The sequence below is a fragment of the Nicotiana tabacum genome, chromosome 3 (genome assembly GCF_000715075.1).
Source record: "Nicotiana tabacum cultivar K326 chromosome 3, ASM71507v2, whole genome shotgun sequence".
Taxonomy (NCBI): Eukaryota; Viridiplantae; Streptophyta; class Magnoliopsida; order Solanales; family Solanaceae; genus Nicotiana; species Nicotiana tabacum.
The window spans coordinates 37,097,827-37,112,833 of NC_134082.1; the positions used below are offsets into that span (position 1 = coordinate 37,097,827).

Below are 15,007 nucleotides of genomic sequence, written 5' to 3' on the forward strand. Positions count from 1 at the left end.
GTCCCTGATCCAGCTGCTCTGGAGTACGGGCGACAGGAGCCTGGGCACTTTCTCCTACCTGTGAAGTGGTTGGTGCAGCTGGAACTGAGATTGCCTAGGCCAGACTCGTGCACATAGTCAAAATCTAGGCTAAGGCCTCCTAAAGGCCAGGAATCACAATGGCAACTACTGGTGCTTAAGCTGGTCCCACCGATTAAACCACATCTGGTACCTGCTCTAAGCAGGAGCAATTTGTGGCTCTACAGGTGCTACTCTGGCTATAGTACGAGCCACACCTTGGCCTCTATCATAGCCGCAGCCTCTTACTATCCTAGTTGGTGGTACTAGTGGCCGTCTTCCGGATCCAGTCGCACGTGTCCTCACAATTTGTGAGTGAATAGAAGAGTTAAGTTCAAATTTCGGAAATAGCAAATTCGCACGATAAGAATACAAGTAAGTGAAGTTTCTTAAAAGCTTAGTAGCCTCTCGAAGATAAGTACAGACGTCTCCGTACCGATACGCAATACTCTACTAAACTTGTTCATGACTCGTAATACCTATGAACCTAGGAGTTGATACCAACTTGTCACGATCTAAAATTCTAACCCATCATGATGGTGCCTAATACACCGGCCAGGGAAGCCAAAACTTAACAATAAAGAGCCAAAACGACATAAATTATAGAAATAGCATAATTTGAAACATCAATGTAACAAGATACTGCCAATACAAGGAAAATTCCCCAAAATTAGTAAATACGGAGTCATGAGCTCTACAACGGAATACAAGTCTAAAAACTAAATGACAATACTATTGAACTGAAATAATAGTACATAAGAAAAGACAAGTCAAAACTGCGGCCGAGGATGCAGCTCTACCTCTCCTCTCGAAGCTCGGTCTAACAGATAAATCTACTATGTTTAACTGGTCCCCACACCTGGATTTGCACAATTAAGTGAAGAGTGTAGTATAAGTACAACCGAACCAATGTACTCAATAAGTATCGTAACAAACCTCGATGAGGTAAATGAAGTACAAATTATAAATGATGCTAGCTATAACCTGTACAGTTTCATCTTTTTAACAAGTATGAAACAATAAGTAAATCAAGTCATAAAACACAAGAAGAAGCATATGTGTGTGTATATGTACAGGTACTCAAATATTCTGTCCAGTCAATGTTCAGCATATAGAGATGATATGCAGTTAAATTAGGTAATTAACCACGAAAATTGCAAGTAAAGATGAAATAAAAAATCCAAGCAAACACTGGCCAGATTTCCTCAACCTTTCCATATCTGTACCAAACCAGTGATCAGTTTTCCTCAATATCAGTGTATACACCATCAACAGAGAAACAGGAGAGGGTGACCCTAGGGGTTCCTTGTTCACCAACCTCCCTAGTCCCCCCCCCCCCCAATTTTGTTGCTCTTCTTATTTCTCCTTTCTCTTTTTCTTCATTGCACTTTATCCATATTACTGTCCAAATAAAACCCAAAACATCAGTATGGTCAAGATTAGACAAGAAACAAAATTCATGATTTTTGGAATTTCAGAAAAAAAAAATCAATAGGAATTATGGTTTTGAAATAATGGATAGCGCTCAATACTATTGAAAACTCATTTTTGATACTTTTGGGACAAAGATGACTGATGACAAACAACCTACTAAAGTCTACTTGACTTGCTCATTACTCATAAGACCTAAGTAACCTAGTGCTCTGATACCAACTTGTCACGATCCAAAATCTCACCTGGAGCCATGATGGCGCCTAACACTACTTGCTAGGCAAGCCAACAACTAATATACATAAATAAACTTTGATAACAGTATTAAACAGTCTTAAATGCGGAATAATATAAATAATTGAATGCAAAATAGCATACAACTGAAAACCATCCCAAAATCTGGTTTTATCGAGCACATGAGCTCTATAGAATAAGTAGATACAAGGTTTGAGCTAGATACAATACTGTCTGAAAGACTAAATAGTAATAAGATGAAATAAGGAAAGGGACTTCAAGGATTGTGAATGCAACAACAATGCTACCTCAAAATCTCCAAATAGTCTAGATCCGACTCACTAGCAGCTACCACAATCAGCGACATCTGAATTTGCACATGAAGTATAAAGTATAGTATAAGTACAACTGACCGCATGTACTCAATAAGTAGCGAGCCTAACCACGGGCTGAAAGTAGTGACGAGCTTAGAAAGTTGCAATACTCATTTCCAACAACCAACAACAACAATAATAGCATAATAATAATAATAACAATAAAGGAAGAGTAGCTCAATAACATCAAATTCAATTTTATCACATTAAGAGAAAAATAAGCATGCTTTCCAAACATATCAGTCAAGGCATCAGATATCAAATAGCATAAAGGAGAATACAACTCTATTCTTGTATGACAAGTATTCATGCTAAAATAAATAACATTACAGTGTAATCATCAAGTAAACACAAGTTTCAGCACACACATTGTGCCTGCCAAAATTACCCATCGATTATACTCTCACCACGCTCATGTTCCTAGATTGAAGTCTTTGAATCATCACAATATTCACACCCAGCACTACACGGGTGTCTGGCATATGCCCCTCATTAAGCACATATCAAGTGCATGCACTCACAGAATTATACCTGATTCCGGAGGGTCGATCCTAGCTCAACCGCTGATTGGATCAAAAGTCAACAATCAATATCACTCAGCCTAATATGGGGCCTGACACAACATCTCCTCACAATCAATGTCATACTCAACAGTCAATGTCATTTTACCCAATATGGGGCATAGATGTGAATGTCACCCACAGTTAGTACTAACACGACCCTATGGCCCAAGATCAGCCATCAATCTGCTCAAGTCTCAATATGCTCATATCTCATTGTACCATACCCATGAGTACCGCATGGATTATGCCAACATTCCATAACTCATCTCAAATTTGTGTCACACAAATAAGGACACTAAAAATAGGTAAAATAACATATAAAGAGTGCACAGGTAGAAAGTTATATGTGAATATAGTATTGTGAGCATCTAATTTTTACCCTACATGAAAATAACTCCTAAAAAATAGACCAAAAATAATTTTAATTTGTTTTTAGGAATTTTTCTTTATTTAGTTGCATTTCATGCATGTTTAATGTTTTTAAAATCATGGAAAAATCATAAATTTAACACGTTTAAATTTCATGCCATCTTAGGTTGAATTTGAATGTAGGAATTAATTTTATTAAGCAAAACATCACAAAAAATGGTCATTTTTACATATTTAGATTTTAGCCATTAAAATTAGCATTTTTCTTTAGTTTTAAGTTAATTAGTTGTTTTAAAGTTAAAAATAGATAAATAATTTTAATTTCTACAAAAATAGATTGATTTAGGATTTTAATTAATTAAAAAAAATAAAAGTGAAAAAAATAAAGAAAAGGAAAATAGGAAAAATATATTTTAGTCTTGCTTCTTTTAAAATTGGGTCAATTCCTAAAATGACCCAATTAATTTTTAAGACCCAAATCCCTTAAGCCCAAGATTGTCCAAAGCCCACCCACCTAAAACCCTCACTGAATAATCCCTTCCCATTTTTCATTTTTAGTGATAGACCCATGAGAAGACCTAATAGACATCAGAGAACTTAGAGGAGATAAAAGAAATCCTCTTCTCTCTCACGGAGAGTAATGGCGCACCCCTCCCTTCTTCTTTTTTTCTTCATTTTCTCAAAACCTAACACAGAACCCTCCCCCTTCAGCTAAAAAACAGAGCAGCAGCGCAGCTTTTTCCCTTCTTTTTCACTCCCTCAGATCGATGAACTTCCCCTTCTCTCACGAGCCTTCTTCCTCGATTCTCATCGGAAAACACACTCACTATGATACTCACACAAAGATGAAGGCTCACCCACTCATGATTTGAAAAAAATGGCTGAAACAAAGCCGAAAAAATACAGAAATGAAGCTCTAAAAAATCATTGAAAAGAAGAAGAGGAAAATCGATCAAAAAACGAAATTAGAAAGCTCTTGTTCTCTGTCAAACATCAGTTCATATACATGTCAGTTTTTGGATTTTTGAGGTAATCGAGCTGCGAGAAATCACAAAGTTCAAAAGTTTAAGATAAAGAAAAATCTGGATTTTTGCCGCGTGCTTGTTGAGACTGCGGCTGTTGCTTCTTCATTGTTTTTGTGCTCTTCGTTAACTTGACGTAAGTTTCTTTTCCTTCTCTTTTGGATGTGATATGTTTCAGCTTTACCTTAAGAGATTTTAGTTTGAATATTGGCGTTTGAAAGAATCCATTTTTTTAGGAATTATATATGAGCTTGACTTCAGTTGTTTTGAATGAATGTTATAAAGAAACAAGATACTTCTTTGTGGTATTAGCTTATTTAGAATCAGTACTTTGTTTTCTATTTATATGCTATAATGGTTAGAAAGGTTTTACTAAATACTAATGAGTTTAGGGGTTGATTGAAGAGTATCAATCTTGTGGATTTGTACTCTGAGTCTGATTCTTTGTACTAGAACTATTGATACAAGTGAATGAAAACAGAGTCTTTGCTATTGCTCTAATTCAAATGAGAATTCATGGTCACTTCAGTATTGTACCCAGATCTTTTACGTAACTTCTGCTCTTACAGTACATGATACCAATAAATGAGACTTATGTTGACATTACTAGTGATAATTTATGTAACGATCCGCCCGGTCGTTTTAAGAATTAACACCCCGATCCCCTATTAACTGCTTTTCCCGTGTTTATTTCTGCTATTTTGATTTGCCGGGATGCTTGACTTTGAGTTTTGGAGAGTTTTGGGACACTTAGTCCCTAAATGAGAGTTTAAGTTTTAGAAATTGGATCGTAGTCGGAGCAGTATGAAGACGACCTCGGAATGGAATTTCGTTGGTTCTGTTAGCTCCGTTGAGTGATTCCAGGCTTAGGGGCGTGTCCGGGTTATGTTTTGGAGGTCCGTAGCTAATTTAGGCTTGAAATGTCGAAAGTTGAATTTTTGAAGTTTCCGGTTCGATAGTGAGATTTTGATATCGGGGTCGTAATGGAATTCCAAAAGTTGGAGTAGCTCCGTAGTGTTGAATGTGACATGTGTGCAAAATTTCAGGTCATTCAGACGAGGTTTGATAGACCTTTTGATCGAAAGCATAATTTAAGAGTTTTTGGAATTCTTAGGCTTGAATCTGATGTAAAATTAGTGTTTTGATGTTGTTTTGAGCATTCTGAAGATTGGAACAAGTTTAAATGATGTTTTAGGATTGGTTGGAATGTTTGGTTGAGGTCCCGGGGACCTTGGGTGTATTTCGGATGCTCAACGGGTCATTTTGGAACTTGTTGGAATTGCTGAAATGCTGGTATGTGGTTTCCTTAATCGCGTACACGTCTTTCCCTCCGCGTTCGCATAGTGTAATTTCGGAGGATGATTTAATTGTTCTTCGCGTTCGCATGTTTTGGCTTGCGATCGCAGTAGTCTGCCCCCTCCTCCTTCGCGTTCGCATCCCTCTGTTCGCGTTCGCGTAGTAGAACTAGGAGTGGGGTGGTACTGTGACCATTTACTCTACGTGTTCGCATTGTCCTTTCCGAGAACGCGTAAGCCTGCCTTTCCCTTTTCCGCGTTCGCTGGCTTTATCATGCATTCGCATAGCCCAGTTCAGGAGCCATCAGATTTTCCTCTTCGCGATCGCACCTCATTTTATGTGATCGCGATATACAAATACTTGGGCAGTATTTAAATAGCCAATCCGCGACCCTTCTTCATTTTTCTACCATTTTTAAACGGGATTGAAGCTTTTGAGGGAGATTTTTGAGGAAACCAAAGGGGAATCACTTGGAGGTAATATTCTTGACTTCATAACTCGTTTATATGTGATTAAAAGTCTAATTAGTGGTGAAAATTTAGGAAAAGATTAGTGCAAAATGGGTAATTAGGGCTTAAGATTAAGAGACCTTAAAATGGGTATTTGAGGGGTCAATTGAACTCCGATTTCAGTGTTTTTGATATGTATAAACTCGTGAGAGTACGAGGATTCCGAAAATGTAAATTTTACCCGATTTCGAGTCGTGGACCTGTGGGCGTTTTTGTCATTTTACCTAATTTTGCGTATTAGCTTAGAATTTATTTGTAGAATCAGTTACTTGAGCCGGTTCGAGGTAAGTGGCTTGTCTAACCTTGTGTGGGGGAAACTCCTCTTAGGATTTGGTATTATTGATAATTGAAATGCCTTGTACGTGAGGTGACGAGTGCGTACTTATGCTAATTGTTGAAAATCCGGTTTTCATTAAAGTAATTACTTGTATGTTTCTCTTCCTGTTTATACTACTTGCAATTTAAGCTTGTTGTTAGCTTAGGAAAGCATGTCTAATTGACTTAATTGCCTTATTTGTATTACGTGCAACATGCTCGGTTAGAAATACCTATTTTACCTTAGTATGGAACTTGAATTGAACTGTGTACTCTTCTTATTGTTGCTGTGTATTTACTTTGAGACTACGGGATAGTATCCCGGGTGATTCCCATGTATGTTTATTTTGGGACTACAGAACGGTATTCCGGGAGATCCCCCTGCACATTTACATTGGAACTACGGGACTGCACTCGGTAGATTTTCCCTGTACTGAGTATTTACATTTGGGACTATGGATCAGTATTCCGGGAGATTCCCTTGCATTATGAGTTGGATCACGGGATGGTATCCCGGGAGATCCACTGAATATTTATATTTGAAACTACAGGACAGTATCCTGGGAGATCCCCGATTGTTATCTTTGTGCTGAGCTGTATTTCTTTTTGTGTTTACTTTGCCTATGTAGTAGTTGTTGTTGTCCTTTATATCCTGTGTTACTTTTACTGTTGCACTTACTTATACTATTTTGTTTTACACTGTTGAACCTTATATTTTATTTAACCTCAGTAGGGCTCTGACCTTCCTCGTCACTACCCGACCGAGGTTAGGCTTGACACTTGCTAAGTACCGTTGTGGTGTACTCATGCCTTTTCTGCGCATGTTTTTCATGTGCAAATCCAGGTACTTCCAGTCAGACTTATCACACTTGAGACGAGGCGCTTGTAGAGACTCCGAGGTATATCTTCTCCGTCCGCAGACCGAAGAGTCCCTTTCTACTCTCCTTTTAAGTATTAGCCCTTCTGTATTTCTTTTTTTTTTTTTGTTAGATATTCTGGAGTTAGACACTATAGACATTCAAAAGCTTGTGTTTCATGAGATTCCGAGTTTTGGAAAATGTTGTTAGTTTCGAGAGTTGTTATTGTATGTGCCGAGCGGCACCTTAAACACTGTTTTATTTACTATTTCGGTTTTAATTATTTCTTCCGCAAATTTTTGTTTATTTTCCGCATTGTTAGGCTTACTTAGTCATAGAAACTAGTTGCCGTCACGATGGTTCACGGAGGGCGAATCGGGGTTGTGGCAATTTATTATTTGAAGTTCATATCAAGCTTTTCCGATGTTAATTTTTTTTTCTGAATTTAGATGTCAATACAATTCTGCCTAAAATAGTTTATGACTTCTCCTGTATCTTATCTGTGAAGATTAGTATTAATTGTTTTCATCGTTATTGTAGTCGACGGAACAGTTCTAGTTATGGCTAGCATGAAATCGTTTGGTGGATTATTGAATACTCAGTTGCTTAATTTCATTTGGATATGTGAAAGCTGTAATTGGATAGTTCTGTCATTGGTGATTAATTTGGGATAAACAGACTAATGTTACGATGTTAGGCCAAGGCTTTGAAGTCCATTGGGACTTATTTCGTGAACATTAATAAGTAATCTAGGAAACTGATTATCTTCATTCTTAGTCTACTTTTCACTGACGTTCAACTAAAAAATGAACTCCATAACTGCGTGTCCTTGCAATAATCTAAAAGTAGTTTTAGGAAGAAACGGTTAAATCATGAACATTGTAGCTTGCTTTAGGCGCGATTAATTTTAAATCATTGTGACTGTGGGTACGGTTCCCGTGGCATAATTATGATACATAATTCCCAAATTCGGGTGTGTATTTCATGTGACCTGACCATAACTACTTTGAATAATAATAAAATAAACATGTCGCAAATCGCGGGTGCATTTCATGTAGCGTTGTTTGCAATGTGTTCCAAAACGGCCAGTGTACGACAATCGTAACTTGTTCAAGAAATAATTCCATAAATCCTAAAAGCAGTTTAAAATAATAAAAAGCGGTTATAAAGTTAAAAATGCACAATATGTTTGAAACGTGTAATTAATCAGATAATTAGGCCAATTATTAATAGTTAAGCGACCATGCTCGAACCACGAAACTCGAAAATGCCTAACACCTTTTTCCGGGTTAACAGAATTCCTTACCTAGAATTTCTGGTTTCGCAGACTTTTAAATAAAGTCAAAATTCTCCTCGATTTGGGATTTAAAATAAACCGGAGACTTGGGACACCGTAATAATTATTCCAAGTAGCGACTCTTAAAATTAAATAAAAATAATCTCATTTCGATTAATGTCACTTTAATTGGAAAAACTCCCTTATATCCCCTCTCGAGTGGTAAAAGAAAGGTGTGACAGCTCTGACGACTCTGTTGGGGATAAAAACCCAAAATCTCTGGTTCAGGATTCAAGAATTTGAGCTTAGAATAATTGTTATATTTGGCTTTTATTTATTATCTGATTTTTATTACATGCTTGGGCCTAATGTGCTAAATGCCCTTTTTTACCGCTTTGATATTATTTGAACTATATATAAATTGCTGCGAAACCCTTCTCTTCTAATCTTCTAGGAAGTGCATGTTGGCGTGACTTCTTTTCTGTTAGTATCGTATCCCAATTTAGGAACGAGGTTCGGACAAGTTGTAAAACCGGATGATCTTTTGGTTACCAGTACGCTGCTCCCCTCCCCCCCCCCCGGCTCGAGTTGTCCGCTAGGGTAAGACAGGTTTAGAACAATACACCTAGGTTTTTAAACCTAGAATAACATAACCTCATGACAGATCCCTAGTAGGTACGTTTGTTTGCATCACGTGCATTTGACTTTAGGGACTCAACACAGGGGTTGAGTCCGTTTAGGACAGGTGTACCCAAATTAAAAAGACCATCCTGATGCATCTTACGTGCTACTTGCGCATCTGTTTGTTTCGGCTTGCATGTTGACCGGCTTCTAGAATAGGGAAAGAAAATCAAAAAAAAAAAAGAAAAAAAATCAAAAACAAGAGTGAGAGGTAGGTATTTGAAAAATTCCGAAACTCTACTGAAATTCTGGAAAAAAAAAAAAGGAAAAAAGAAAAAGATAAGGTTATTTCAAAATGAGCCCAAAATCTTCAAGTGACATGTTTCCCTGTTCCGTCAAAACTGACCGAACTACGCGGGTCTGATTCTCACCGGATGTGAGATACGTAGGCAAACCTCATCGGTTCCGACCCCAATTTTTTTAAAAATTCAAAAATATTTTCCTTTAATTCCTTCTTTAGAAGCATTTCCTTAGAAAATTCAAAAAAAAAGAGTTTTGTTCTTTCTAAAGTCTTTCATATGTAAAAGAAAAAAGAAATATAAAAAAATCAATCAAATCCAAAATACGGGTTTCCTTTATTTTGAAGTATTTTTCTCAAAAATTCAAAAAAAATTAGAAATAAAAATCCAAAAAATATTCTTTTCTTATTTAGAAGTCTTTCTTTTGTAAATGTCATAAAAATTTGAGAAATAAAAGTCCAAAAATATTTTCGTTTTTCTTTAAAAGTATTTTCGTAAATTAAAAAAGAAGAGAAACTCAGAAATCCGAAATGTTTTCTTCAAATTCCTTCTTTCAAAAATCTACAAGTCAAATCAAAATCCAAAAAAAAATTATTATTCTACCTTTTTAAGAAGTCTTTTTCCCAAAATTCAAAGAATAAATAAATTAAAAATCCAAAAAAAAAAGTTCTTTCTTCTTTAGAAGTCTTTCTTTCAAACATTTCAAACAAGAATCAAAACAAAAATCCAAAAATAAAAATTATTTCTTCCTATAAAGCCTTTCTTTCAAAAATTCAAAAAAAATACGAAATAGAAAAAAATATGTTTTTCTTTTTCTAAAAAGCTTTCATGGTCTGAGTTGTATAAAAACTAAGCAAAAAGAGAGTGAGCTTATTTACTCTATTCTTGATCTTTCCGAACTACGCAAGATCTGATTCATGCGGCGTCATGATACATAGGTAATTCCCATCGGATTCGATCATAGCTATAAAATAAAACTGAGTGAAAAATAATTTGAATAAAAAGAGAGAAAGAAAAAATTGAGTGAAAAAGAAAGAAAAGAGCGACAAAACAAAAACAAAAAGAAAAAAAGGGAGGGACTAAAAATAAAAGAGTGACAAACAAAAAGAAAAAAAGAGAGTGCCAAAAATAAAAGAGCGGCAAAAATGAGATGAAAAAATCAAGAGTGATTAAAGAGAGGCAGAAATGAAGAAAAGAGGTACAGAGTGAAAAGGGTTAGTTAAGGTCGGGATGAAACATGCAACCGTTCAAACACATGGTAGAAACGTTTAACTGTTTAGGTGCATTATATCCAAACGTGCGATTTCCTATCTTTATGCTGTCAAATGGCGTGAGCAAGCTGCCAGGGTAAAGCCTCCAATGGACGAAATTGAAATGGTCACTGCCTTTCTACAGGCCCAAGAGGCAGACTACTTCCAAAACATGATGTCCGCTATGGATAAGCCGTTCGCTGAGGCTATCAAAATTGGGGAAATGGTTGAAAACGGTTTAAAAACATGTCGAATCTTGAGTCATGGTGCTTTTATGGCCACATCACTAGATGTTCAAAATGGTTCAGAGGGTTTGATAAATGGAAACGGGACATAAGAAGGAGCCATGATGGTTTCAAGCTCGAGGGGGGGTCGCAGGTCATTCAGCCAATCATATGTGCCTCCTATGGTCCCACCACACTATTATCCCCTTCAAAATGCTACTTATGTCATGGCACCGCCTCCCTATGCGGTGATGGACGCGCAACCTTACATGTGGCCACAACATTATCCACAAAACCGAGCTCCACCTCCTAGAAATGCCCATCCGTACCAAGCTCCATATAATCCTCAACCAAATGATCCACAATACTATCCTCGCCTAAGAGAGCCTTTTAGAAAGAATCAGTTCACCCCTATTGGTGAATCGTATTCAAGCTTGTTCCAAAAGCTAATCAAGCTAGATCTATTGTAGTCAGTGGCCCCGAACCGGTCGAACCCCGAGTCCCCCTCGCACCGAGCTGATGCTAGATGTGAATACCACTCTGGGGTAGTAGGACATAGTACGCAAGACTGTTGGACCCTTAAAAGGGCAGTTGAAGACTTGATTGAAGCATTTTTCGGGATGAAGAAGCTCCTGATATGATGAACAATTTGTTGATAGCCCACAACACTAGGCCAATAGTCGGAATGATTTATGAAGATGGGAAATTTGATCTGGCACTGAAGGCTATTGTAGTCATTGCCGAAACAGAAGAAAAGTCGAAAGACGGTCGCCAAGCCTGAAAGTTCCCCATCAAATGGGAGTCTTGGTACCAGTCTTGATATCCTTTCTGCGTCCGGATTATCTCAGGGTCATCCGGATGTTCTACTTATTATCTTACTTTCTGATGTAAACCCTTCTATCTTTGAATTTTAAAAAAAATCATCAAAAAAAAATCAAAAAACAAATAAAATTAATATTTCATTGTCCAGGAATGTCTCTTTTCTTAATTTCACTTTTCTTATTCTCTTTTTAGTTCTGTTAAATGCAGATTTCAATAACATGACATGCTTGCAGACTTTATGCCCAGATCCTGAAACGCTGTCAGACCTCAAAATAATGAATCAAGTATTAGATCGCAATAAAGATAAGTTTAAGGAAATAAAATAAAGAGTTGGAATAACTGAAGGAAAATTGGTTCCGGGTTGGAAAGGTTCATGTATTGCAACAAGAGTACTACCAAAAGAGTGTTGTACTTGGGACACATCGAGGGAAATGTCCCTGAAATAATTGTCAATGCAAATGCAACCAAAAGGTACTATGTTGGATCCTCTATATATCATTAATATTCTCCGATTGGGATGAAGAAGGCTTTCTTTCTCACTATCCAAATATTCAACCCTTTGTAATCCCTTTGAGTCAGCTCTCATTCTTTGATTACTCTCTTTGGAACCTGGAAGTTATTATTGAAAAATGATGAATGAAAAATGAAAAGAGAATAAAATAAAAATACATAAAAAAAAAGAGGAAGAAAAGGGAAAAAAGAAAATGAAATGAAAAAAAATGATGATGAAAAAAAAGAGAGAGGAAAAAGGAAAGGAAAAAGAAAGAGAAAACAAAAGAAACCCAAAAACAAAAGTTTCCTGAACTATGTTTGACTTGATTCCGAAAGGATACGTAGGCATCCTCTCTAGGGTTCAGTCACACCAAAATAAAAATCCAAAGTTCCCCAAAAGTTGAAACTGGGGCAGAAGTTATAATGGTTCGGCGATGGTTCGACTTAAAGGTTCCAAAGTTGTAATCCAATCCAAACCCTTTTTACCCCAAATCTTGTTCAAGCCCTTCCGATCAATCGGTAAAGATGTTCAAAATTGGAGGATATGGTTCCTTGGATCAGATACAATCAAATGAGAGAAATAAAATAAGAGAGTCTTATTGGTGAAAACTCATACGGTCACCATAGGGCGATGGTAAGCAGAGAAATTGAAAATGAGAGAGGTCAGTTGGTGAAAACCCGCAAAGGGTGCCACTGATCGAAAAAGGGATCCCTTACAACCATCGGTACCGACAGAGTCCTGACAAGGTTTTTCGATTTTGAGGCAAAAGTTGTGATGAATTTCTGAGAGTCGGACGGTTTATGCAGATCAGGCATCCAGTCCAAAAGGCATGTCATGTTCATTTAAGTCCGCATGTACTCCAGATAAGTCCTTCTTTCCTTTCCCCGAAAGGGATACTTCTTGTTTTAAACTCATTCTCCATTCCATTGTTTGTTTTCTTTGAATCCCTTTCGGTCTAACTCTCTTCCGAAACTAAGACAAAGAAAGGATGGTAAGACTGATTTACAGGGTTCTCATTTGATACAAGCTAATATGCAAAAAGGCACCCAGCCTCGTCAGGGGGATCAAGTCGACGTCGACCGGCCATAACGGCTGATGTTTTGAAATTGAAAACTCTTGGAAGGAGAAAATCAAATTGAAGTGTCTATAAAGGCAAATGAAGTTGAAAAGGTTGAGACCCACGTGGCTAACCATCTCGGCAAGGATTGAAAAATCAAGGTATCCCAAATGCTCTGAAATTAAAGTAGGAAGAAAGAAGCTAGAAATGAAAGGCCTACGAAGGTGAAATAAAGTTGAAAAAGGTTAAGTCCCACGCGATTAGCCGTTGCAGCAAGTTTGAGGAGCCAAAAAGTTCGCCAATGCTCCGAAGAGTCAGAAGTGAAAGGCCTACAAAGGCAAAATAAAGTCGAAAGGTTTGAGTTCCACATGAACAACTGTCATGGCAAAGTCGGGAAAAGCTAGAGGTTCTCCAGGGTCAGAAATGAAATCCGTCTTCAAGGAACAAGCAGTTGCAGTTGAAATCTTCATCAAAGAAGTCAGGCCGAAATCAAGTGACTGAAGCGCTCAAGGCCACAAAATCAACCACCATTTCAAACTGACAAATTGTTCTTTGTTTGAAAGACAGGAAATAGGTGCAATCCAAAAGCAACCTTACAAGAAGCAGGTGCAACCAAAAAGAAATTGTGCAAGGGCTAGAAACAACTCTACAGCAATAATCAATTCAAAAGGGAAGTCTCCTCCAAATTCTTTCCTGCATTTTATTTATTTTCTTAAAAAAATGCCAAAAATGAAATGAAAAGAAAAAGAAGAAAAATTCAAAATCATGATAGCATAGGGTTTCCAGTCTCTAGCTACGTCTTTTCCAACATAGGGTCTCATTCCCTAGTCGATGCTAGCATAACCTGGTAATTTTTTCCAACATATGGTCCCACTCCCTAGTTATTTCCGGCATAACCCGAGAGCTTCCCCGGCATAAACCGAGGACCTTTCCAGCATAACCCGATAATTTTTCCGGCATAACCTGAGGACCTTTCCAGCATAACCCGACGACTTCCCCGACATAACCCTAGGACCTTTCCGGCATAACCCGATGACTTCCCCAGCATAACCGGAGGACCTTTCCGGCATAACCCGGGGACCTTTCCGGCATAATCCGATGACTTCCCCGGCATAACCCGAGGACCTTTCCGGCATAACCCGATGACTTCCCCGGCATAACCCGAGGACCTTTTTCAACATAACCCGATGACTATCCCGGCATAACCCGAGGACTTTTTCGGCATAACTCGATGATTTTGCCAGCATAACTTGGTAATCTTTTCCAACATAGGGTCCCACCTTTTAGCTCTGCTAGCATAACCCGGTAATCTTTTCCGGCACAGGGTCCCATTCCTTAGTTGATGCCAGCATAACCTGGTAATCTTTCCAACTTAGGATCTCCGATCCCCATTTGATTTCATTTTAGATATAGGGCTCCACTCCCTAATCTCTTTTCTCCCAAGGATACACAATCCTGATTTTATTGCTTTCAATAAAGAAGTAGTTTAGATTTTTGTTACAATAAATCACGAAATTTTTCTAGTGAAACTTGGGGCAGAAAATTTCGTTCGTTTGTTTGTTTTGGTGCCTGAGCAGGTTTTTACCTTGAGGTACAAGTTTTGAGGCGATCAAAAGAAGAAATCTCGATTCAAATAAAAGAAAAGAAAAACAAGAAAAGAAGTGAACTCTAAGTGTAAAAGCAGAGAAAAGATGCGGAGTGCTCAAGATATGTTTGAAGTCACAAGTTTTGCATGTCCCACCTTAATCCGAAAAGCTGAAGAAGAATGAACCAGCGATTGCAGCTAACGAGCATCAAGATTCAGATCAGAGTCTGTAGGAAGAACCAGTCAAGACTCAAGATCAAGCTTTATAAGGTTTATAGATAGGAATCTTGTAACTCATAGTTGATAGGCTTAGCTAGTTTAGCTTTTCATCTTTCATTTTGGTGTAATAAGGA

General features: G+C 37.6%; 1 long non-coding RNA gene across 1 annotated transcript; it reads left to right on the forward strand.

Annotated features, from left to right (window-relative positions):
* The first annotated feature begins 3,585 nt into the window (after positions 1-3,585).
* On the forward strand, positions 3,586-7,323 carry LOC142179414 (uncharacterized). Its single transcript, XR_012707473.1, has 2 exons — positions 3,586-4,186; positions 7,015-7,323. It is a non-coding gene; the product is annotated as an uncharacterized LOC142179414 (long non-coding RNA).
* The last annotated feature ends 7,684 nt before the right edge of the window (positions 7,324-15,007 follow it).